Source organism: Natator depressus, chromosome 9 (genome assembly GCF_965152275.1).
Source record: "Natator depressus isolate rNatDep1 chromosome 9, rNatDep2.hap1, whole genome shotgun sequence".
Lineage (NCBI taxonomy): Eukaryota > Metazoa > Chordata > Testudines > Cheloniidae > Natator > Natator depressus.
The window spans coordinates 51,641,314-51,665,743 of NC_134242.1; the positions used below are offsets into that span (position 1 = coordinate 51,641,314).

At 44.3% G+C, this 24,430-nt stretch overlaps 1 long non-coding RNA gene and 1 pseudogene across 1 annotated transcript in view; both read right to left on the reverse strand.

The window, feature by feature from the left end:
• LOC141993488 (uncharacterized) overlaps positions 1 to 20,036 on the reverse strand; it is a 110,131-nt gene extending 90,095 nt beyond the window's left edge. The window contains exons 1-2 of the long non-coding RNA XR_012640871.1: positions 19,907 to 20,036; positions 14,868 to 15,043 (exon numbers count right to left, since the gene is read on the reverse strand). This is a non-coding gene — a long non-coding RNA (uncharacterized LOC141993488). The remainder of the gene's footprint in view (positions 1 to 14,867; positions 15,044 to 19,906) is intronic.
• A 3,326-nt stretch (positions 20,037 to 23,362) lies between these two features.
• On the reverse strand, positions 23,363 to 23,485 carry LOC141994269 (5S ribosomal RNA; annotated as a pseudogene).
• Positions 23,486 to 24,430: the final 945 nt, after the last annotated feature.

Below are 24,430 nucleotides of genomic sequence, written 5' to 3' on the forward strand. Positions count from 1 at the left end.
GTCAGCATAAAATCAAACTAAGAAGAGAAGAGGAAAGTGGAAAGAAAGAGAACAAAATAACAGACAGTAGCTGAATATATCTATTCAAATTAGATCTAAAAGCTAGGATAGCCGTGTAATGATCTCTGATTCCCTTTAAGAAAAACTAAAGCATGTGCGGTGAAACACCTTAGAAAGATTCCCCACAGTCAGAGCGCTCAGTTTGGCAATAGGGAACCAGCTGGCAAACTCACTCTGTAGAATTAGCTGACAAAATTGATCCATGCTAATTCCCAAAGTCAACAGCATTTTATTAATATTCCATTAATACATATGATTCATCCCTCTCAATTTGATCACCAGTGGTATCCCCTTTGCAGAGAAATCAACCCTTTTAGGAAGTTGCTTGTTCTTATTGATCAGAAACTTGTCACTGACTGATATATAGGAATGAGACTATATAACTAAGGACATTCCAGTGCAGAGAGAAGATTCTCTTATGTTTTTTTCATGTATTGTTTTTTCTTAAAAAGCCAGACATTATTTAATATTTTTTAAAACCTGTGACTAAATGTCAATTCATCAATGCATTAGAAACAGGACATTAATCTGCTCCTCCAGTCTGCACTTTAATTGTAACATTTGCCTTTTAATGAGGTGGAGCAGGAGAATGGGAAGGTAATTGTGCCAGCACTGATGGAGGGTTTCTTTTATAATTTTTAAACTAATGATGACATGCGACTCATATTGTTTCTCTGCAGCAAAGGGCTTTTTTCACAAAGAGATGGATTAGTGGAGGAGAAAGGTGCCTACCCAGTTATCAGAGCGGTCCTATAAACCATACATGCCTGGAATATGTTCGCTGCAAAATAACGTGGCCTCATCTATTAACAAGAGAAATGACTTGGGCTTGACAGACAGGGCAAATGCAGATTCTGAGTATTATTGTAGTGTATTTGAAAGGCAATGGTTGGTAAAGATCTCAAAGATAAATCAGATGGAAGTAAACTGGCCTTTAGGGGATCATACCACTGGGCTGCTGTCCATCTGCTTATACATACCAATGAGTTGGAAACTAAGCTAACAGATACATCTGTCTTACATTCCTTTGTACACAAGGTCCTGTCACAGGATAAGAGAATCTTGCAAACACTGCTTAAAGGGGCTGTTTATCATTACATCAAGAGCACAAGGAGTACTCAAGGAGAAGAGGAAGGTGGGCAGTCCGAGGCCACTTGTATGTTTCAGAGTAAATACTTCTCCTGTCGATGTGCCTAGCATCGATGGATCCCAATTTGTTTCACCCATTTCACAGAACGTAAAGCTGAACAGCAGGGAGGATGAGGGATTTACTCAGTGTCACACAGTAAGTCTGAAGTCATGTGAGGAACCAAACAAGTTTTCTATCAGCCCTGGTTAAGACCCCAGTACTGCATTGATTATGCACAGTATTCTTGTTTACTATGCAAAAAAGAATGTCTGCCTGTATAGCAGGATCACCTGGAAGAGGAGAATGGTGGATAATAATGCCCAGCTCTCATACATCGCTTCTGTCTTTGCACCTCAAAGCATGTTACCCAGAAAGGTCAGTATCCTCATCCCCATTTCACAGACAGGAAAACACCCAGAGAGAAGTGACATGCCCAAGGCTATGCAGCGCAGTGGCAGAGTTAGCACTAGAACCCCAGACCAGTGCTCTATAGCCACTGAACTGTCCTGCTGACCCCCAGCATAAAGATAACCAAGTCAGAGATGGTAAATTGGTTGGGAGAAATCCCTAGGAGCCTTCCACACCACGTACACAAGGCACTCTGTGATGTGAAAACAGCCTGGGTATTTTTGCTGTGTTTGCCTGTTAGGATATATCTTCAGACCAGAATGTGCCTAGACTCCACTTTAAAAGGGCATCCATTTTATAAAGTCTTTTGGGAGTGAAAACTAACTATTGATTCTGATCGATAGCAACATACGCCATTGGATCTCCTTCCACTTTCCTGTAAACAGGCAGGGATGAAAGAGACACTCACAGACTCACGGGGCTCGAGTTTCTGGAACTCACTGGGTAACTCTCTTTGACTTGGTCTCTGGCACTGCTCAGATGGCTTATTTTATCCTCTATTGGTAGTATGGTTACCCAGAATCCACTGCAGAAAGGGAATGGCCTCTCCCACTCTTAATTATTTGGTTCTGTTTTGAATACAGAGACACTTCATATCATTGTGCTTCCATTTCTGTTTCACTCTCCTGCAGTGCCTTCTGGGTAGATAGACCACCAACAGAGGATAAAATAAGCCAGCTCAGCAGTGCCAGAGCCCTAACCAAAGAGGTTTACCCAGTGACCAGAAACCTGCTTCGTGCTCTTTTACAGTGCTGTACATTTCCTCAGATCCACTCCACCTCTCTATATTGACATCAGTTCTGAGACACTCTTAGTACAGTCACGCCTACTCCACTCACTCACACTTACATTTGTAAGGGTATTTAGGCATTTTTCCACTTGGTTTTGCAATGCCTAACAGACTTAGGAACCTAAGGCTCATTTTCAAAAGTAACCTGGGCACCTAGGGACTAAATACACAAAGGGACTTAGGCACTGTGATGCTCAGCATCACAACACCGAACTTTTGGATGCCTTTGAAAATCACAGGAACAATGCTGCGATCCACAAAGCTGACTTAGGTGCCTCAGGTCCCTGTGCAACACCTGGGGAGAGACAGGAGCTTTAGAATGCATCTCACAAAGCCAGCCCACCAGCTGGAGAGCTGCCTGAGTCAGCCAATGGGAGATGCCGAGGAGGGGGTGTGTGTGATAAGCCCCACCCCTCTCTCAGGGATAGGCACCTAACACAAACTGGGGGAAGATAGATACTCCTCTGCCTAACTTGGAGGCGGGGGGGGGCCTGATCCAGCAGGTGTGTTCAGAGGCCTCTTCCTCCTATGCCCCCTCCCTTTGTATAGATCTAAGTGGCCTCTGAGCACGCCTACCCAATCAAGCCTCACTTGTGAGTTACGGGGAGGAGTGCTATCTTTCCCCTGTTCATGAATCTTTCTGGGGCTTAGGTGGGAGCTGGCCACCTAGAAGGAGGTAGCAGTGCACATGTTCCCAGGCAGAAACATAGGTGCCTAGGAATCTTTTACTGAAAATACTTGGGCTCCGAATGACCTTAGGCACCTACAGGGTTAGGTAGCAGCCAGGTGGGCATTTTATGGATCACGGGAGCACCTAAAAATGGGACTTAGGCCCCAAATGAAGGAGCCTAAGTCTCACTGAAAGTCAATGGGCCTAGTCTACGTTACAATAACATTGCCAGCAATAGATATACTGACAAACTACTGGCAACACAGATTATACTAGCCAAAGAAGTTCTTTAGCCACAACCACAACCCCAAAGGACATAACTAAGCTACACCAGCAAAAGAATTCTTGCTGGTCGGAGTTGCATTTACGCAGGGTTCTTGCTGGCATAGCTGTTTGTTAGGGGTGTGAATTTTTTTTTCCACCAGCAAAGTGTTGTAATGTAGATCAAAACTCTGCCCACAAATATACTTTTCAATCCTTTGAGGATCTCCAGACAAAAATCTTGGGGATGGGCTTTGGAAGTGTTTGCGCTACTGTGAACAATAGCTCTGTAGGAACAACAGCATGAGTGAGCTTCCATGTTCATTCTTGGTCAGTGACGCCGTCTCAGTTGTGTTCAATTTACAAGTTAAAGGCTACCTTGCAATACTCCTGCTCACCAAGCAGTATCTTACTCCACAAGCCGCTCATATATATTGAACAAGTGCCAGGGTATCACAATTTTGCCCCAATTAATTATTTTTTTCCAAACGATAGCCTTGCTACCCTCAACATAGGATCAGGAAGACAAGCTAACCTCCTGCACCACTACATATGGTTGGGGATTTTTCAGAAAACCGTTGTTTTGCTGGAAAATGCCAGTTCATCACAACCAAAACTGTTCTTGAAACCTGGGAAATGTCACCTAATCTCCTAATGTTGTAAAAAAATTTAAAAAAAATAAAAATGATTTTGCAAATGTCCAATTTTTGACATTTTCTAAATGTAAAGTTTTGGTTTTTCAAATTGAAATGACTTTTTCGTTTCAAAATTTTAGTAAATTTACACGAAAAATGGTTTTTAAAAAGGGGAAAAAAGATTGAAATCAAAACAAAACATTCTGATTGATCCAAAGTGAAATGTGTTTTGGTTTGTTAGTTCATGAAAATTTTTGAGATTTTGTCTTTTTGTCCAATTTGGAACAGGAAAATATCTCCAAATCTCAAAAATTTTAGTGAGATGGGAAACCCATTAGCCATTCAGCCCTATTCATCACCATTACTAAAGAATCTGCATTCAGAACTTGGTTAACTATTCTGTCTATGACGCACAAGCCAGAAAACAGCCCAACTCATTCCTTCTTTGCTGGGATTGCTCTGAAGTGCTAAGAGGAGTATAAAACAGGAATTAACTTACTTTGTCACCAAGGTCACTGTCACTTCCTTCTACCCTTTTACAATGGCTTCTTGGTCTAAGGGTCTGATGCTGAGTTCAGTCTGATCCAAAGCCAACTGAAGTCATTCAGAGTCTTTTCATAGACTTCGGCCCTACAGTGGTTTGACAATAGTTAATTTGTATGAAAAATGAAAGGACACCTAATCTTAATGGAACATCATGAAAGAGAGACATGGCTAGGAATCTTTTGTGAAGGATGTAACTATCTGACCTTAACTGCCTATGAGTGTGCAATGCCCACCTCTTCAGTAAATCCACAAACTGTTATTTTCTTCTCTCTACTTTGTCCAGTGCTGTTTTAACCTGGACTGCAAATATCAAGGCATGTCCAAGGGGCAAGGAAGCAGAGTCAGAAGGGGAAAACTGGTGGAATTGTAGTGAGACAAGTAGCCTTAAAGGGATTCAAAAATCCATCAAAACTAGGGTCTGATCTAGTGCCCGTTCACATTAACACTGAGAGAGAAAAAGTGGTCCAGTGGTTACAATGCAGACTTATGACTCAGAAAGTCTCGGTTCAAGTCTCTGCACCTCCCCAGACTCCCTGGGTGGTCTCAGTTGAGTCTTAACCTCTCCGTGTCTCAGGTCCCTATTTATACACTGGGGTTAATAGCACATCCCTCCCTCATCGGGGTGTTGTGAGAATAAACATATTAAAAATTGTGAGGTCCTCGGAGGGGTGCTCCAAGTTAGATGGATACAGGTTGCTCTAACTTTCACCAGGGGCTGATTTGGCCCTGGTAGGCCCCAGGATCAATGGAGGGGAAGGGTGGCATAACGCTATCTATGCCCCCCTTTTCTCTGGTACTCCACATTGTGCTCAGTTGGAAATGTTCCTCATCATTACTCAAAAAATATTTTGCCCTAGAAACTTCAAACTTGATTTAGTATCATGCCCCTAGCAAGGAGTGGTGCCTTTGACTAGTTTTGGAGGTACAAGGGAATTATTTCATTATTGATAGTTTCTGCACACTAACTGAAGTCGACATGGCAGATACCTGCTTTTAGGAGGGCTTTGCCTATTTTATAAAATGTGCATTGGCATCCTGCATGCTTTACAAAGTGTTCATGGTCTTGCAGGATCAGTCCTGTGGGTGCTAAACTTGCAATGAGAAACCCATTAGTGCTGATGCAAAGAACATCACTGAAGGCACCAGATACTGGGTATGTCTACACAGAAACTGCAAAGTTGTCATTTCTAGCTCAAACCAATCTGATCAAACTAGCATGCCAAAAGTAGCAGTGTAGCCATGGCAGCAGCGAGATGGGCTAGTTGCCCCAAATACAATCCCACCCGTTACCCTAGATATGTACTTGGGTAGGAACCCCCTCTTACCACTTGTGCTGCCCCTGCATGTACCCTACTATTTTTAGCATGTTAGCTCTCAGCAAGCTACTGTGGGTATGTCTCCCGGAGCTGGTAATTGCACTTTCCAGCTCTGCCGTAGATATACCTTCAGAGCTGATGGAAAGGCAGAATTTCCATCCCATTGGAAATGACGATATTTCTCAATTTGCATTCACCTTAAATAGGGCTGAAAAATGTAAGTACTGAAATTTTTTTTGCTAAGTGGAAACTTAAGAAACTCTTTGCTTTGAAAATGACAAAAATGTTTGTTTTGGGTCAACATTAACCACCGTGTCCACCTGAGCTGCCGCAGTATCTCTCAGGAGTTGTTGTGGGTCTCCCAGGCCCCACTTCTCCCCTATGGGCCTGGCTCCCAGGCAGACTATATTTCCTGTGATGCGCCACAGCAGCTCAGCTATAGGGAGAGAGAGATGGAAGGCATTGTCCCTTAGGATTCCTGGCCCCAGACAGAGAAGGATGTCCCAGACATGGAAGGGCCATATGGCAAGTTCTGGGATAATGTACTTTCCAGGAGATTGCATGCACAAGTGAGTCACCAAATGTCGCAGTTCAAACAACAACCCCATTCACTCACCTTAGCATGGCTAGATTAACCCATCACTGGGCCCTAGGCAAACATATGCTTCTGGGTCCCTACCTTCTAATATGAATAACAGCAATCAGTGGATAAATGGCAGAAAGGGAAAAAATACACGTCAGTTGATGTCCCCTCTCATTCATGCCACTGCAATAAATTCCCATCCCTGACTGTTCACTGACTGCTGTTGGAGAAGGAAGCAGTTTGGTGACCCAGTGCCCTCCTCTCTCCTCAGCCCTGTCAGCAATGGCAAAGTGACACTCAGCAGTCCACAAGAACTGTCTCTGCCCACTCGGCCGCCGGGGCAAATGTCCACACAAAATGAAAGAACTCCACTGGCTTGAGTGAGGGGCATTGGTTCCTGATGCACAGAGTTGCAATACCATTCCAGTTTGGCCCAGCTGCCCTCCATTATGGCTGGGCCAAATCTGAGTGGTGTGCTGCCTTGGGTACCATGTTGCAATGCCTCTCGCTCAAGAAAGCACAGTTCTTTCAGATCAGTTGAAAATCTGCATTGGGAAAAAATAAACAAAACCCCACTACCATCTTGGGGCCTGCTCCCTCCACAGATTTGAGCCCCAGGCACATGCCTAGTTTGCCTGTGTGTTAATCTGGCCCTGCTCCTTCGTTTTGATCTCTCCTTTGCCTTTTTTTTTTTCATTTATTTCCTCTCCAGTTATTCTCTCATCTGTTTCCACTGCCACTTCCATTTCTTTCTCTTCCCCTCATCACCTCTCTTATCTCTCTTTCATCTTCTTCCTGCCCTGAGTAGCTCACTGTTAGGGGCTGGGATTATACCATCAGAGCTAGCGCCACCTCCCCCACTTCACCACACACCCCATGTACTCTGACATCCTTCCCTCTCAGTGGAATTGTGACATCAGAGGGAGGCCAGCCAGTCACCACCTTCCCTTTGCTCTTATTTCTTGGCTCCACTACCTATCCCTCCTCCTATTCCCATTCCTTTGTCTCTTCCTAGTCCGTGGTCATGTTCATTAAAATTCATTAACATTCTTAAATCTTTCTTTGTATTAAATCTAATTTTGAGCACCATGTATGCACTTGGAACAATATGATTTCAATGACACCTCGCCCAACCACATCAGAGGAGGACTATAGAAGTAATTTACGGCATATAAAAGCAGACAACAGATCATTAAAGCATAGTATTATTATTATTATAATTATGAAGGAAAAAGCTTTTTTTATTCTTAGTGTGTGATACAAATAAGCAATCAACCACAGATCCTTCTGGGTCAGTATTGATTTCAGAAAGGAGAAAAAATACACAATAGAACAAGAATACAGGAAAAATCTAAAACCTCATGGAGGCAACAATTTAAAGGATTTCAAAGGCTGTTTTCATAAGCCTTTTGGGACTGAAATGTAGCATATTGATTAAACTTCTGGAGCAGCTAAAGGCAGCTTCAGCGTAGCTAATTAAAACTGAGATGCCCCGATGCCCCTTCTACTTGTTTTACCAAGCTTCAGTCTGTCAAATCAATTAATATCCCCAGCCCTGACTAAAGCAGCAAGTCTGTTTATCATCTGATAAATCAATCGATATATTGATTAATTTTAAATAATTAACTGGTTTGTCCTCTGGAACTGAATCTTGTGTCCCCAAAAATATCCTATGGGAGAATGTGTCAAAATGTAGAACATTAATGCAGAATGGGAGAAATCACAGATATGTGTTGACTGAACAATAAAAAGAATTGAGTTCCCAATAACAGAGTGTGTTTACTGTTCAGCCTTTTAAATAATGCTCCATTGACTGGATAAAGGAAGAAAGCATTCTTTCTTGATCTGGATTCCTTGTCTTAAATTCTCTCCACTTTTGTACGGACTGTTCTGATTTTTCAGGCTGTCCTTTTCTGGCATGCTGAACTGGCTACATCTAGGATACGGTCTGCTGGGATCTTATCCAGGACCATAAGAAATCACCAGTAGAGCCATGCAAATAATTGATTTTTCAAGTCTCTGTCTGAAACAATTTTATTTAAAGTTTGTTTTGTGTCAAACTGAAATGACAATTTTTTTGGGGGGGGGTAAACAAAATGAAAAAACAGAATACATTGGTTTCAGGTTGACCTAAACATTTAACTCGACCTGAAATTATGTATTTCCTTTCATTTGGGGGATTTTTTTCTTCTTTTTTTTTTTAAATTGCATTGAGGCAAAGTTTGAAATGAAACCGCATTTTGGAGCAAAAAAATCAAAAGTTTAATTTCAAAAATCTCAAAATGCAACATTTTGACTTATGCTAAATAGTTTTTTGGTTTATTTTCAGGCAAAACTATTTTCTGAATTCAACACACATTCGTGACTAGTTTTGGTCAACGCAAAACTGCATTTTCTGCAAGTAAAATATTCAGCTGAACATTTTTGCCCAGCTCTGAACACCAGTACACAGGAACAGTTGCCATTCTCTAAATGGCCCTTTTCTCGTGGCATTAAGGAGAACTTTCATAACTTTGCAAAAGCGAGCACATTGGTATAAAACGCAATTTACTCTCTTGATCATTTCACATTCTGTTTGCTATTCTCATATATACTATATTTAAATTGGTGAGGAAGGGTGTTCTTGAGGTGAAGGCACTGGTAGGACTCAGATCTGGGTTCAGTTTGTCTGTCACAGACTCCCTGTGTGACCTTGGTCACATCACTTAATTCTCTCTGTGTGTCAATACCTCATCTGTAAAATGGGGATAATAGTAGCGCTTCCTCTCTCCCTTCCCTTTGTCTGCCTTGTCTATTGAGCTGTCAGCACTTTAGGCCACAGACCATCTCACTGTGGATCTGTACAGCAGTAGCAAAATGGGGGCCTAATTAGTTGGTGCTGTGATGCACTATTGGAATATAAATAATCATTTAAAATGGAACTTTATCACATGCAATTCAGTGTCATATGTCAAGTGTCCTCTGTATGACCAGTATGATGGATTTCAAGGCACTGTTATATTTGGGCTGGTTTAACAATGAGGCTGAGGTGCAGGAGCAGCAGAAGCTGCCTCAAAGCAGGGGGCACTAGCAGCTGGCACCCCAAACCATGGCCCTACCCCCCTTGTGATACCCCTTCCCCCCCACCCCCGAGGCTCCATCCTCATACCAACCCTTCTCCCAGGTCCCCACCCTTGCACTGCCTCTTCCCTGGAGGCCTTGCCCCCCACTTGCTCCTCTCCACCCTGTCCCCACATCACTCGCCCTTTTAAGAGTGATGTGGCCATGAGTCCCTGCCCCCACTCATTCCAGCACCCCTGCCAAGGTGCCAGGTTTCCCGAGAGCCCTCTCTCTGTCTCCTGAGACAAGGAGAATTATTAGCCAGAATAAGCCTGGCACCAGTGAGATGAGTCTTGTGTACAGTAGTTTAGAGTGCATATTATTTGACTGTCCGACTAACCCAGGATAAAACCAGACTCAACAGAACAGTGCTGGCAGGGGCTGATGCACTGAGGACATAGAAGCTGTGACAAGCTTCAGAGAATCTTCCCACCACAATCAGAGACACACACGCAGCACTGTCTCTACTTTTGCTGTTTCTGAAGACAGCATTTTTCTCTGGGGCCCCCAGTGGTAGATATGTCCCATCTGCTATGCCATTATGGTTTGATAGTATACCATGTTTTGCAATTGTTTGCCTCTATGCACAAGGAAGGGGATGTGACATGCTTCACCATGGTAAAGTTCTCAGGCAGCTGACTGACTGGTTCTTATTGTACTCCCTGTGGTCCATGGAAAGAGCCAAGTAGCTAGTATGTCCAGTGCTGTGTGGGGACTCTGATGAGCATTGAAAGGAGCAGACACTGCTTCTGTCACTCATTCTCTCCAGGTCCCCCTTCAGCTACATGATGGTTTCAGAGGTGAACCTGTATTTCTGGATTACCTGTTTTTCTGTGAACTGAGGAAGTTCCTTCATAGCCATACACCCTGACTGGAGGCTATGAGGAGAGCTAGTCAGAAATTTGTTGACTAAAAGTATTTCCCCCCTAGAAAATGCAGATTCATCAAAACTGGAACCCTTCACAGGAACGGGGTGGTTTTGACCCAAAACATATGGCAAAAAAAGTTTTAAAAATTGTCAAAATGTTGCATTTAAATGTTTTCAACACAAAAAATTGAGTTTTCTGGCTGCCAAAGAACTTTTCATTTTAAAATTGTAGCTAATTATTGAAACAAAACATTGATTGACCCAAACATATATTTTGTTTAGTGCATGAAAACGTTCACGATTTTGTCTTTTCATCCTGATTCTCGACACCTCAGAAATGTTCCTGGGAGGGGAACACCAATTCCCACCCAGCTCTAGATATGAGCATCTCCTCCATTTCTGAACCCAGGCCAGTCTTGTGCTCCTCCACCAAGGCCTCATAATAAGTCACCCCAGCATGCTTGGGTGTTGTGCTATAGCACAGGGAATAATTGCAAGGTGGGAAGGGAGAGAGCTGGTTCTATGGGTGAGCTCCTTTCCCCTCCTCCCAAAGCCACCCAACAGTACCATAGCCAATGCTTATACCATGAAGAGTGTCTGTTTGTGGGGGACCTAAATAGGCTTTGGATCAGACCCTAATCTTGGGTAAATGGAAACCCTGAGAACCATGATAAATTGTTCAAAGCCTAGATTTTAATTCAATCCATCACACAAACAGGAGAAGGAACAGGAAAGATGACTTAACTCAAAGGGGTCCTACCTCCTTTTAGAAACGTGTCACTGAAAGCCCATTAACATAAAGAAGTGCAGAGATGAGAAACTAAGAACCAGGGTCATGCGACTGCTGACATACTCACTATATGGAGGTGGTTTGAGACTTCTCTAAAGTTGAGAATCTTAAACACTTTCAGTGTGGACCACAGCTTAATAGAGAGATTGCCCCAGGGCGAACAAATCCTCTGCCTCACAAGCGTATGGACCACCTCTCCTCCCACTTACATTACATCCCATGGTCCGTGTAGCTATTGCACATGCAGCAATGTACTGTTGGGAAAGAGTTTCTATATTTTTACAAGTTGTCTAATGTCAATAAATGGTTTGTCCTTTCCAAAAAAGAAAAGCCCGCTATCTACTTGGTTTCACCAGCCCACCTATCTGTTCTTGTCCCTCAGCTAGAAACAAGGAGATGGCACTAGCATCAAGTGATAATTGGAGTGTTTTAGTGGGATGCAGGGAGAGATGCATGGGGGAAAATGTGGGTCTCTACACCTGGGAATAATGAATGCCTGAGTCATAATCCTGATCATGACACTGGCTCTTTTTATAGCTTTGGATGATTCACTGTGATAGGGCAGAGGGGAAAAGAACGATGCAATCATTAGGCTGCATGGCAGAAGCATTCCCTTGCAGGAGTGGGAAGTAACACTCTCTCCCTACACAGGTCTGATGCCATCGCTGTACCTGAGACAGATCAGCTGCACCTGGAATATTGCATTCTGTTTTGGCCATCTGATTACCAGACAGAAAGTGACAAATTGGAAGATTTCAGAGAAGAGTTGCAGAAATGATTAGGTGCTGTACTGTGATTTATGAGGAAAGATGAAAAGAGCTAAATGTATTGAGCATGGCCAGGAACTACAGAGCAGCTTACAAATGTTTAAAGGAGGTAAACACCAGGGAGGGAGAGGGATTTATTTATTGGTGTGCATAGGAGTATAACTAGCAGTAATGGATGAAATTAAGAAAGGGAAAAAACACAGGCTGAATATCCAGAAACACTCCTGGCAGTGGGATATATTACCCTGCAAAATAGCATCCCAAAAGGGAAGAGATGGAAGTGCCATCCCCTAGTACACATAAAACCAGATTGAATTAATTAGAAAGTGTGCTGTAGGGAACAATCCCTGCACTGGTAGTGGGATGGTCAGGATGAGTTAAGACAACAGCAATTCTCATCCTGGGATCCCTAACAGGAGCTAACCAGAACTCTGACACTTAATATGGGAAGGACCAGGCACCCTGAAGGCAGCTTGAGAGCAGCAGGATTTTCCTATCTCTGACTTCTGACTGTATGACTCCAGTCTAGGGACAGCTTAATGTTTGACCGGGGGAGGTAGTGACCCTCAGCCACTTCTGAGGACTTGAAGGTTAGTAGAGAAAACAGACAAGAAAGCAAAAAGGTGTGGCACACTCTCCATTCTCCCCTCGTTTCTGCCCTGGGACTAGGATACAAATAATAATTAGCCCTGTGTTTGTCCCTCACTCACAACCACTGCAATTATCCCCTAATCACTGCAATTATCCCCCAAGACATGGCAATTAATAAAAGCACAACATAAACAAATTCCAGGAACACAAAGGGAAGGGGACTCAGAACAGTGTTTAAACAGGAATGACAGCCCCAAATGCAGGGAAACACAAAGCATTGTTAATTACTGCTCCTGCTACAGCCTGGTAATTTGCTGATACCACTGCCTTCCAGCACAGCCCCTGTGATCTGCCTAATAATTGCTGTGATACTTGTAACAAGCCAGAAGAGAAAGGCAAAAGAGCTCTTTTCTCTTTCCTTCTCCCCTTTTCTTTTAATCTTTAATCATGGCAGCCACAAAGGTCAAGTGTTCTCTTCATTAACTTCCAGACTTGTGGTTCAAGCAAGCTTGAAGCTCTTTGGTATTCAGGAGAGAGAGGGGGTTGGGATAGAGGAGTGGGGGAGATCTGCTTCAGGAATTTCAAGACAGATAGAACCCTCTCAGATGGAGGATGAAAGTCTGATTTGTGGATGGCTCAGGCATTGCACTGACTGGACGAGCTAGTCTACTTACTAATGAGGTCAGGTAAGAGTATGGGAGGCCTGCAGTGCAGTTTGGCAGAGTCCTGCAGGATTTGTCGAACTTGCAGATGCTCTGATGCGAGAGCTGGTTGGAATATTTTGCACAAAAGGTTCCCCCCCTCATTTAAAATTAGCCTTTCTAAAACAAGAGTTTGCGAGAGAAATCAGTGTTGAATTTTCCATATTTCACAAAATTTTCTGCAATATTCTGACAGACATTTTTATTGGAATTTTGTCAGCCTGTTTATCACGATCATTTTCTAAATCATCGGAACAGGCATTCACAGAAGACCTGGCTTCCTGTAAGAAAACATGATTTTTGCTAAATTAAACATTTGGCGAATGAATGGGAAAATCATTTCAATCCAAATTTTGGTAAAAAAATTGTGGAAAATTTTACCAGAATGCATCCATCCAGTGGAAACAACTTTGACATTACTTCTTTAACAAGACCATTTCATGATTCCCCCCCCCCAAATGAGCTCTGCTCCAAAGAACCCTCTGATCATCATCATCATCATCATCATCTTTATTATGGATATTACCCTATCACCAAGGAGTCCCAGGCAGGGATCAGGAATCCCCTGTGCTAGGTGCAGTGCAGACACAGAACAAAAAGACAGCTGAGAATTCCTTGGAATTTGTGCCAGTTCCCTGGCCAGCTGGGGCTGCTGTCATGTTTTTCCCCTTTCCTTGTGGAACACAATTTAAAAAAAGTCTCCTTCCCCACTCATCATGGGTCACTGATGTGACTCCCTATGTCATGCAGTAGGCAGCGGCTGGCAAATGACTCTAGGAGTCTATAGGCATTGTGGGTAAGGGACATATGTTGGCTTCCTACAGGGACAGGGTGCTGCAGCACCTTTCAGTGATGAAGCATGCTGGCTGGACCAGGCATGGGGGTCACCAGCAGCCATGCTCAACCAAAGGTAGAGTGGTGTACCAGTAGAAAACAGGAACTGGAAGGAGGCTGAGGGTTAGCAAGTCTCCAAAATATAGAGGGAGGCACTGGACACTGGGATGTTTTGGAAAATGGGGGAAGGATAAAACCCTGCTGGCAAAACCAGAAGATAAATCACTTGACCATCAGACCATGAACTGCTTAGTCGCCCAGGCTAGATCCTCAGCTGGTGAACTCCCTGTGATGGGGTGCCACCTGGAACTGAGGTACCACTGAGCCCCTCCTGACCCACCAGCCTGGGCCCCCTTTTACACTGTACTGCTGGGACAAGCTGCCAAGCCCTCTCCACTCTGCATTTTCACCAGCACACATACAGAGGGACACACCCAGCTGCAGTTACATGCCGATGCTCTGACCAGCCCCTGCATGGGGAGGCTCCAGCTAGGGCACCTCCCAGTTCCTAAGGCATGCCCCCCCAAGATACAATTTTGGGTCTACCATCTTGTGCTGTACAGGGAACTGTACAGCACAAGCTCATGAAATCCCCCCCCCCCCCAATATGGAAAGGACTATGCAACAGCTTTCTGCCCTGAATTATGACTCCCACACACTGGTTTTAGATTAAAAACAAGTTTATTAACTAAAAAATAGATTAAGTGATTATAAGGGATAGCAGACAGATCAAACCAGATTACCTAGCCAAAAAAACCAAAAAAATGCAAACTAAGCTTAATATACTACATAGATCAGATATGAATAGCAAATTCTCACCTTAAGTGATGCTACAAGCAGCTTCAGATTAAGTGGCAAGCTTCACTTGCTTACAGCTTGGAATCCCCAGGTGTTCCATTCACAGGCTAAAAATCCCTTTAGCCTGGGTCCAGCACATCCCTCAGTTCAGTCTTTGTTCCTCAGGTGTTTCCAGTAGTCTTCTTGGGTAGGGGAATCTGTGAAGAACCACAATGTCACTCCCCTGCCTTATATAGCTTTTGCATATGGCAGGAACCCTTTGTTTCAAAGCTTGGTTCCCACACCAATCAGTGGGAAAAATACTGAGATCCCAAGATGGAGACTAGCACCAGGTGACCTAGTCACCTGTCCCTGTAGTGTCACAGTAGCCATTATTCAGAGGCTGTCTGTAGCATCCTCAGGAGGGGGAGAAGTTTCTCCTATTGTTCTCCCTAATGGCTCATTAAATTGAATGGTCCCTTCCCAACCATCTAGACTGCCTAGTGGGCATTGCCCAGGAATAGCTACTGTTGAGATAGTCAATATTCATAACTTTGGATACAAAAATGATACATGGATACTAATAGAATAATCATATTCAGAAAATTTTAACCTCTCCAACACCTCACATGCCTTATCTTGCATAAAATACATCATAATCATATCACTGTGAAGATATGGGGTCCAGTGTCACATTCCCACAGAGCTATGCTGATGTACACTAGCTGTCTGCCTCAGGACCTGTGCATATCTTCCCTGACCCTCCACTCCCACCATCTTGATGCACTTTACACCTGACCCCAGGAAGCCTCCCTGCTGCACTGTTTGGGGAAGTACCACCCACACAAGTTGGATCTTCAGAGTGTGTGGATGTCACAGGATCAGTCAGTCTGGATGGGCAAAGTTTGTGACATTAATCCTAGCATTCAAACATTCTTGCAGAAATGCTATCGCTATTCACTAGCTGTGATGGGTTTGACTCACTACTGCGGTGCCTTCTTCTGGCCATCCTGGGAATTAGTTCAGGGTTGCCAGTGCACCCTCCTCAGGTGGTGTCTTGCCCATCGTCCCTCCTGTCCCTGCATCCAGGACCTGTGTTGCTCCCTGGACTGTGTCATCCTCTTCTGGACACAGCCTTCTGGCTCTGCCCCACTCAGTTCTTTCCCTCTTCCAGGGGACCAACAGTCCTCAGTCCAATCTGCAGTCCAGGTTCTAGCTACTCGTCTCCAGGTCAGACTGCAGTCCATGAACTGGCCAGTTCCCTCAGTGGCCAGTTGGGGCAAAATTGTGGGGGAGCCCAGGCCCGCTCACTACTCTGGGCCCTGACCCAGGGATCCTATAGCCAGCGGCCATGTACTGCCCCTTCTCCAGCTCCGCCGTCTCCTTCCCTAGGACAGTTCCCCGCAGCCCAGGCACCTCCTCTACCCTTGTATCAGGACCTCAGTTTGGCAGCCAGCCTAGAGTTCTCATACTCTGCTGACCTTGCCCAGCACTGCTCTGTCCATGGTGCTCCAGCCCCCTAATCAGCCAGTCGTCCTCCCTCAAACTCCAGGGAATGACTGCCCCTGCTTTGTTCAACAGTCCCTTCTTATATGGGCCATCCTGGCCCAGATTTGACTCCTCCAATACAGCTTCCCCTAATTGGCTGGTACTACAAGCCTTTTCCTTATTGGCTGCATCCAGTGCAGCCTCCCCTGGGATGCTTTAACCCCTTACGTACGAATGAGGGGCAGCTGCCCCATCACTAGCCCTTCGTTGAAGCAAGGCCTTGTAATATAAGCTAAGGGTATTTCTGTGAAAGGGCAGAGTATAAGGCATATGAGAAACACCTAGTCCATTCCTTTTCTCTGGCGTATATAGATCCCCACCAACTGGCATTGCACCACACATTCACACTTATGCAACCCTTGTGGGGCATAATATGAGACCATTGGCATGACACCAGCTGATCTGCAACCTCATTCAGAGAGGGAGTTGTGCTTCAGAGTAGATGTAAGAATGAGTATGCATCCAAGAGACATCAGAAGCATGACGACTCCAGTAACTGTTTGGAAGAGAGGCAAGTATCCAACATCTCTTGGGGAAGGAACAGTCTTCTGAACATTGTTAATGGAAGATGGGCCAAAAAGGGAGTCTGGGTTGAACATAAAAGATCTGTAATGAACATGGAGACAGATCAGTGACTTCCAATCATAATGTAGTGCCCAACACAGGAAACAAATGGGCCCCTAATTTAAGCCGTTGCCTATCTTTAGTGGCAAGGGATTACTAGGATTAATTGTTTGGCTGTCTGCTGGTAGCATAAAGTTATTTAGATTATTTAATATCTCAGTGTGACAGTAGACTTGTAGCTCATAAGGCCAAAAGAGGCTATTTGTATCACCCAGTCTGAGCTCCCCAAAATTTGAAGGACTGCTCAATCTCATTTCCAGAAACTCCTTGTGTGACTTGTCCTTGGAAACCTGAAGGGATGGCACCTCAATCTTGAAAGGCTATTCCCTGTCAAATTGCTGTTACAGTTAAGAGCAACTTCTAATATGTATGCTAATCTTTTCTTTCCTCAGCTTTTAGCTGTTACCCCTCACTGTACTACATTTTGAGAGGGAAAAATTCTTCATTTTTGCTTCGATGGTACAGTGCACTATTGACAGACAATAATCCTGCCTCCCCTGACTGTTCTATTTCCTAGACTATATTGGCTAATTTTTCAGAAAAAGAGAATGTAAAGGACAGATCAATATGCAAATAAATGATCTTATTTTCATAAGTGCACTTCAAACACATTGGCCCACATCTTCAGGTGATATAAATCAGGGTAGCTCGATTTGACTTCAGTGAGAATTGTTCAGCTATGCTGGATTACACCACCTGATGATCTGGCCTTCTTAGCAGTGGGAAGTAAGTGATTTTACATGTCTGTGCGTCCAAATGAGCAGACTGTCAGGTGCCCAGCTGTATGTGTCAGCTATAAATTTGGATACCCATTTTCAATTAAAATGAATGGAAACTGATGATCAGCAAATGCCCCTTGCAGCTTGGAAAAAGCTCATCCATAAAGCTTTACCAGGTTCAGATAAATCAGGGACACATTTTGGTGCTTCAAATTGCTCATTACTCAGCCATCTTGCTTCTTAAACATCCATTCCCATTTGGGCCTTCTTTTGAACGATGTAAATACCCCCCCCCCCCCCACTAACAGCTCCTCCTACCCACAATTCAAAACTACAGCCTTTGGGGGGGGGGGGGTAATTTGAGGCAGAGACCTAAAATAACTTCTTTAACAATTACTCTGAAATTGTAACAATTGTTCTTTAAATCCCCATTTAATTCCTCAGATCTGAATTATAGTTTGTTAAATCTATGCCTTTGAAATAGGTGTTCCTCTAAAAGAGTTTGAGTTGGGTTTTCTGAACATCTGCCCCCATCCCCTATTAGGTGGGTAAAATATCTTCTCTTGTTTTAGTCAACCCATATCATGAAGGTTATGTCCACACTACCAGATGGAATGTGAGTCCCCTGTTTACATACCCACACTCAGACTAGCTCTCATTGAGCGAGAGCTCCTATAAACAGCGACGTAGCTATGGTAGCACAGGCAGTGGTAGTAGGGGCACTACTACCCCCCCGAGTTGGGCTGAATACAAAACCCTGCCTGAAACCCATGGGGTCCCAGAGCTTGGGTTCCAGCCCAAGCCCAAATGTCTACACAGCCATTTTACAGCCCTGCAGCCTGAGCCTTGCCATTCCAAGTCAGCTGACCTGGGCCAGGCGGGGGTGTTTAATTGACATGCCCTAAATGTTTCCATGTTAATGTATTAGGCCCCGATCCGAAGAAAGGACAGTCAGTAACATGTGGGGAGGTAACAAATACTGCATTCCCAGCAGGATCACTGGCTTGGTAACAAATGGGAGAATCTTGGGGGACTGTAATGGTTGCAATGGGACCTTCCAATAAAAGCCACCCCAGAAGTTTTAGTTAAGTTAAATTATCCTTGACTGCTACTACTATTAATGAAAACCTTCAGGAGACACATCACATTCCTCTACTCTCCTGCCCTGGCAGCAGCTCAGTGGCCACTTATTAGCACGGCCTCCCCTCAGAATGACTCATTTCCATAAATGAGGTAAAAATATCTTCACAATATAGGTCACATAATTAAACACTAGTACCTAGAATTATTTATGAGGCTTTATGGCTGTGCAAAGTGAGGCACTTGAAGCACTTTCATAAGTATTTATGAGCAACCATGGGGCCTGGAGATTATGAGTAGCCAGTGGAAAAAGTGGCTTGGTTTGATTTAAAATTCACCACCTAAAATGTATGCAAGGGTTTCCTCAGAGTTAATATTCCAACCTTTCACCTTTTGGCAGGTCAAATTGTTTTCTCCCCACCTGCAGCTTAGAGGTCAGACTTCAATTTTCTGCAGAGCTTGGATTGAGGAACTATATAAAAACCATTGGCAATTCTGTCCTTCCAAATCAAAGGCGCAGTCAAGGTAAACAGCAGAGACACAGCTCAGAGTCAGTCCCAAATGAATACTAATGGCTGATACAGGTTCTTCCCTTTTCCCTGGTTTACCCCCAGAACCCAGGAGAGCTGCAAACTACCACTCTGGCCCCTATTGTCATAGTATCTGAGCACCTCCTAGTCATCAATGACCGGGAGGGGAATATACAACATTTTGACACTAAGGACTCAGTAATTAGCCTGAGGTCATGTTGCAAATGAGGCTACCACCCTCTCCCCCTTCTAATCCCTCATCAAATCTCACTCCAGCTACAGTTCTCAGAAGAAAACTGAAGGCTAGCCAACAAAACACTCCTCCTCTGGGTTCTCCAGTGTAAACCATCTCCTGAACCAGTCTTAGACTGGAAACTCTTCAGGACAAGGACTGCTTTTACATTTCTACCTTGGTCAGTGTCCACTGAATTGTCAGCCCTTAGCACCCAATAAAGATGATGAACGAATGTAAGTAAAACTGCTGATCAGACCTAAAATTGTGGGCCAAAGCAATCCCTGATGGAAATTTGCCACCTTTCAAATTGCCAAGGCAGGTGAGAAGGGAGAAAGAAAAACTTACATTGTCTGTCATCTTCCGTGAATTTCAGGCCAGAATCAAAGTCCAACAAAGTCAATGGAAAAACCCCCCTTTTCTCTTCTCTTGCTTGAGTCTCTAGGTGTCTCCAAACTTTCACAGGGAAAGTAATCACTTTCAAGTAGGAATAAAAACAAATAAGGTCATTGGAAAAGATAAAAAATAATGAGTTTCTTTCTGTAGGACTCCTTGCTCTTCTCCCCACCCCCTTTCATCTCACTCTGGACAAAGAAAAAGAAATCTTTATTAATCCCTTTGAAGCCCTGGATCCTGATCTGCCTGTGTAATGGGGCTGAAAATGAAAGCACGCCATCAAACGGTGGGAGGGGCAGAGTCACTGACTGCTCCCTCCAACTCCATCCCCAAAACTTTCCTTTTTCACCCTTTCCTCAGTGTCCCTTTTCACCTTGCATGGGTATCAATCATCTAACTGGGTCAGGCTTAGAATGACCCTGGACTCTAAAGAGATTACTTTTTTTTTTTTTTTTTTAAGTGCAAGGGATTTGGAAACTGATGAAAGCCTCAGAGCAGGGTTTTAAATAGTTGATTAAAAAGCATGTCTTTAAACTTCTGGTTACTTCAATGAGCTAGGAGGGAGCTCCTGGGGAATACAGATTTGTTTTCCCCCTCCTACACACTTCCTACCCAAACTGAAATCTTCCCCTAAAATGATCAGTAGCACCTTTATATTCAAGGGCAAACCCAGTACAGTATCAGAGGCCCTGATCCAGCAGGACACTTAAGCACATGCATAACTTTAAGCATGAATAGTCCCAGTAACATCAATAGGACAACCTGTGGGCTTGAAGTTACTCATGTGTTCTGTGGGCTCGAGACCTTATTACTCAATATGAGGCATCTGAAGTGCGGGCCATGGTAAGCACTATTGGTGCTGGGGTGGGACTGAGGGTGTGGATCACTCTCCCTTTTAAAGTTGCCTTAGAGGCAACTTGTTTTTTCATCAGCTCTCATAAAAATCTATTGCTTGGGTTTTAATTATGAATCCGAAATCCCATTTTGCCCTGAAGCTATTTCTCAGTAGAAGCAACAGAATTTGGAATAGAGGTTTTCAGAAACAAGCATCCCCAACCAATCACAAGACTGCAATTCTAACTAAATTCTTAGTATTTGCCGAGACATCAGTTCCTTCAAGTGGAATTGTCAGAAGCGCTCGGTACTGGACTCTCTGCTCCCACTGAAATTGCAACTATGCTCTACTTGAATCACAAGTTAAGACTGGATGCAGGAATCACTGGGTGAAATTTTAGGGCCTGTGCTATGCACGACATCAGAGAAAATGTTCACAAATGCTCCCCTGTGATGGTGAAATCCATGAACATAGGCCACAGCTAAATACTTTTGAAAATCCAACGCTAGGAGTTTGATCCCTGGACAAATATGATCACTCAGAGCTGGGTGAATTTTTTTAGGCAAAACCCTTTTTTGCTAAAAAATGCAGATTCTGATCAACCAAAACAATATACAAATTCAGGTAGATTTTGGTAAATAGTTGCAGTCAAAAATTTCTCTTTCTGGAAATATTAAAGTGATTCATTTTGGTATTTCTAACATAACATAAGAATGGCTATACTGGGTCAAACCAAAGGTCCATCTAGCCTAGTATCCTATCTTCTGACAGTGGCCAGTGCCAGGTGCTCCAGATGGAATGAACAGAACAGGTAATCACCAAGTGATCCATCCCTTGTTGCCCATTCACAGCTTCTGGCAAACAGAGGCTAGGGACACTATCCCTGCCCATCCTGGCTAATAGCCAATGATGGACTATCCTCCATGAATTTATCTAGTTCTTTTTTGAACCCTGTGATAGTCTTGGCCTTCACAACATCCTCTGGCAAGGAGTTCCACAGACTGACTGTGCAGAAAAAATGCTTCCTTTTGTTTTAAGCCTGCTGCCTATTCATTTCATTTGGTGGCCCCTAGCTCGTGTTATGAGGAGTAACTAACACTTCCTTATTTACTTTCTCCATACCAGTCATTATTTTATAGACCTCTATCATATCCCCCCTTATTCATCTCTTTTCCAAGCTGAAAAGTCCCAGTCTTATTAATCTCTCCTCATACGGCAGAGATTCCATGCCCATAATCATTTTTGTTGCCCTTTTCTGAACCTTTTCCAAGTCCAATATATCTTTTTTGAGATGGGTTGACCACATCTGCACGCAGTATTCAAGATGTGGATGTACCATGGATTTATAGAGAGGCAATATGATATTTTCTGTCTTCTGAAATGAAAAGGTAAAAGAAGTCATTTCAGAAAGATGTTTCATTTCAGAATTTCCCTGAATTTTATTTCACCAGTCATTTAAAAATGCTTAAGAAGCCTCAAAATTGAAACAAACTTTGACACTTCAGTGCACCACACATTTCAAAGCATTCCAGGGCTCCCCATGCTTCCTGGCTCTCAGCTCCCCTTCCGCCCTCAGCTGGGTGTGATGTTTTGGGTTTCACCCAGACCAGTAAGGGATTCTGTCACTGCCTTCCCTGTAATGTTGGGAGTCTTGATGCTGGGAAGCTTTGGTTCAGATCCCTGGTACCAATAGCCAGCCCACAAGCACACTTTGTTTTGTCACCCCCAAAGGTGTGAAGCCAGTTTGGAATAAAAATACACAAAAAAAAGTTTTAGTAGAAAAAACACAGATGCAAAGACAAAATAGTAAGGGAAAACAAAGACGTACACATTACAAAGAAAAACATGAAGATGTACCTGTCGCGGGGTGATGACTCACCAGTGCAGCACCTCCTGTCAGTCATCCTGGGAATTAGCTCTTCCAGACAGGAGCACAGGCTGCAGGGCCCCATGTCCCTCCCAGACCCTGGTACCCTCCTCATCTGGGTTCCACCCCAGCAGTAACCCACAATCCAAGTCCCCCCACCCAGGGGATCCCCCAACCCTCTACTCCCACCTTGCCTCAGTGGCCACTTCCAGTCACCATCTAGTCCCCATACCATGGGGCAGACTGCAGTCTATAAGCCATTCATCATTGGCAAGGGGGAGTTGGACCAGCTGCCTCTGCCTATCTCTGAGCTGCCCCTCTGCAGCCCCAGTACCCTTTCATAGGCCTTTCACTAGGCCTGCAGCCTGGGGCTTTGCTAGGCTAGAGTTCCCCAGCTCTGCTCCACTTCAGGTACCCTACTACTACCTTTTGTGTCCTTAACTAGGCCTACAGCCTGGGGGTTTGCCCAGCTAGAGCTCCCCAGCTCTCTCTACCCTTCCCAAGCACTGCTCCACCCTAAGTACCCTTCCTAACTTCCCAGGCAGCCAGGTCCTTCTCTCTCCAGGAAGCTAGAGAAAATAGCTATCTTCCCTTCTAGCCCACAGCCCTCTTATAAGGGCCAGCTGGACCCTGATTAAGCTGGCTACAGCTGTGGCTGTTTTCCCAATCAGCTTTTCCCATTCACAGCCCTCTCCCGGGCTGCTTCAAAAAACCCCTTCAGGGCAGGATTCCCAGGCGGTCACCCATCCAAGTACTAGCCAGGCCCGGGACGGTTTACCTTCCGAGATCGGACGGGATCGGGGGCCTTCCGTCCGGTATGGCCATCCTTCAGGGCAGGAGTGGGGTAGTCACCCTGATCCAGTACCCTCCAGCTTTACAAGTCCCTTTTCTAATACAAGTTACCTCTTGCCTTCAAATAGTTTCCCAGCATACCTCCCTTCCATTGAGGGGTAGTGTTTCATGGACATCACCTGCCAAGTGACTGTCCCTCCATTTTTGGCTGATCTTCAGTTCAATCCCTTTCCTTTTTAAAGGGGTTTCTCCTTGTCTCTCAGACTCCGGTGACTCATGGTTATTCAGATAGAGGAAATTCTAGCCAGGATGTTTCAATGTCTTCCCATTAACTGTAATGGCCCATCATTTGTGTTTTCCTGGCTTGTGCAATGCTAGGTGCTTGGAGTTAGTTTCCTCTGACTGGGGAGGCAGCCCCACCCTGCCTGGCTGACCACCGCCCTGCTATGAGATGGAGCTGAATATTGTGGCATGAATTATGAGCACAGTTTTGTGTGCACATAAGTTCATGCCCATGGTCTGTGTGTGTATCTCATAATGACCCTCAAGTTCAGAATGTTACAGGCTTTCACAAAAGACCTTACTCGGTCTACTTTTCTAGTACTATAACATTGTATGTAATCAGTTCATTCAGCTGCTCATTCTTTGGGCTCACCCGCCCACCCATTCTCCCCTTGGGGTGTCAGGACCTTGATTATCACAGCCAATTGCTTAGGAGCAAGGCATCCTGGCTGAAAAACCTGGCAGGCATCTTTAAGAACTTTCTTGAAATAAAACTATCTCCAAGGATCATGACGAATTTGCATTCTCCGGCAGAAAAAACATTGTGTCGGAGAATTTCCAGGCAGCTGTACTTGTCAGCTTGTGAAATCTCAGGTTCTTTGTTAATCGGCTCACAATAAATCAGTGTTTCTCCATTAGGATCTCTTGGCCAGCTCCCCAGCTGGTGTAAATCAGCATAGGTCCATTGGACTCAATGGGC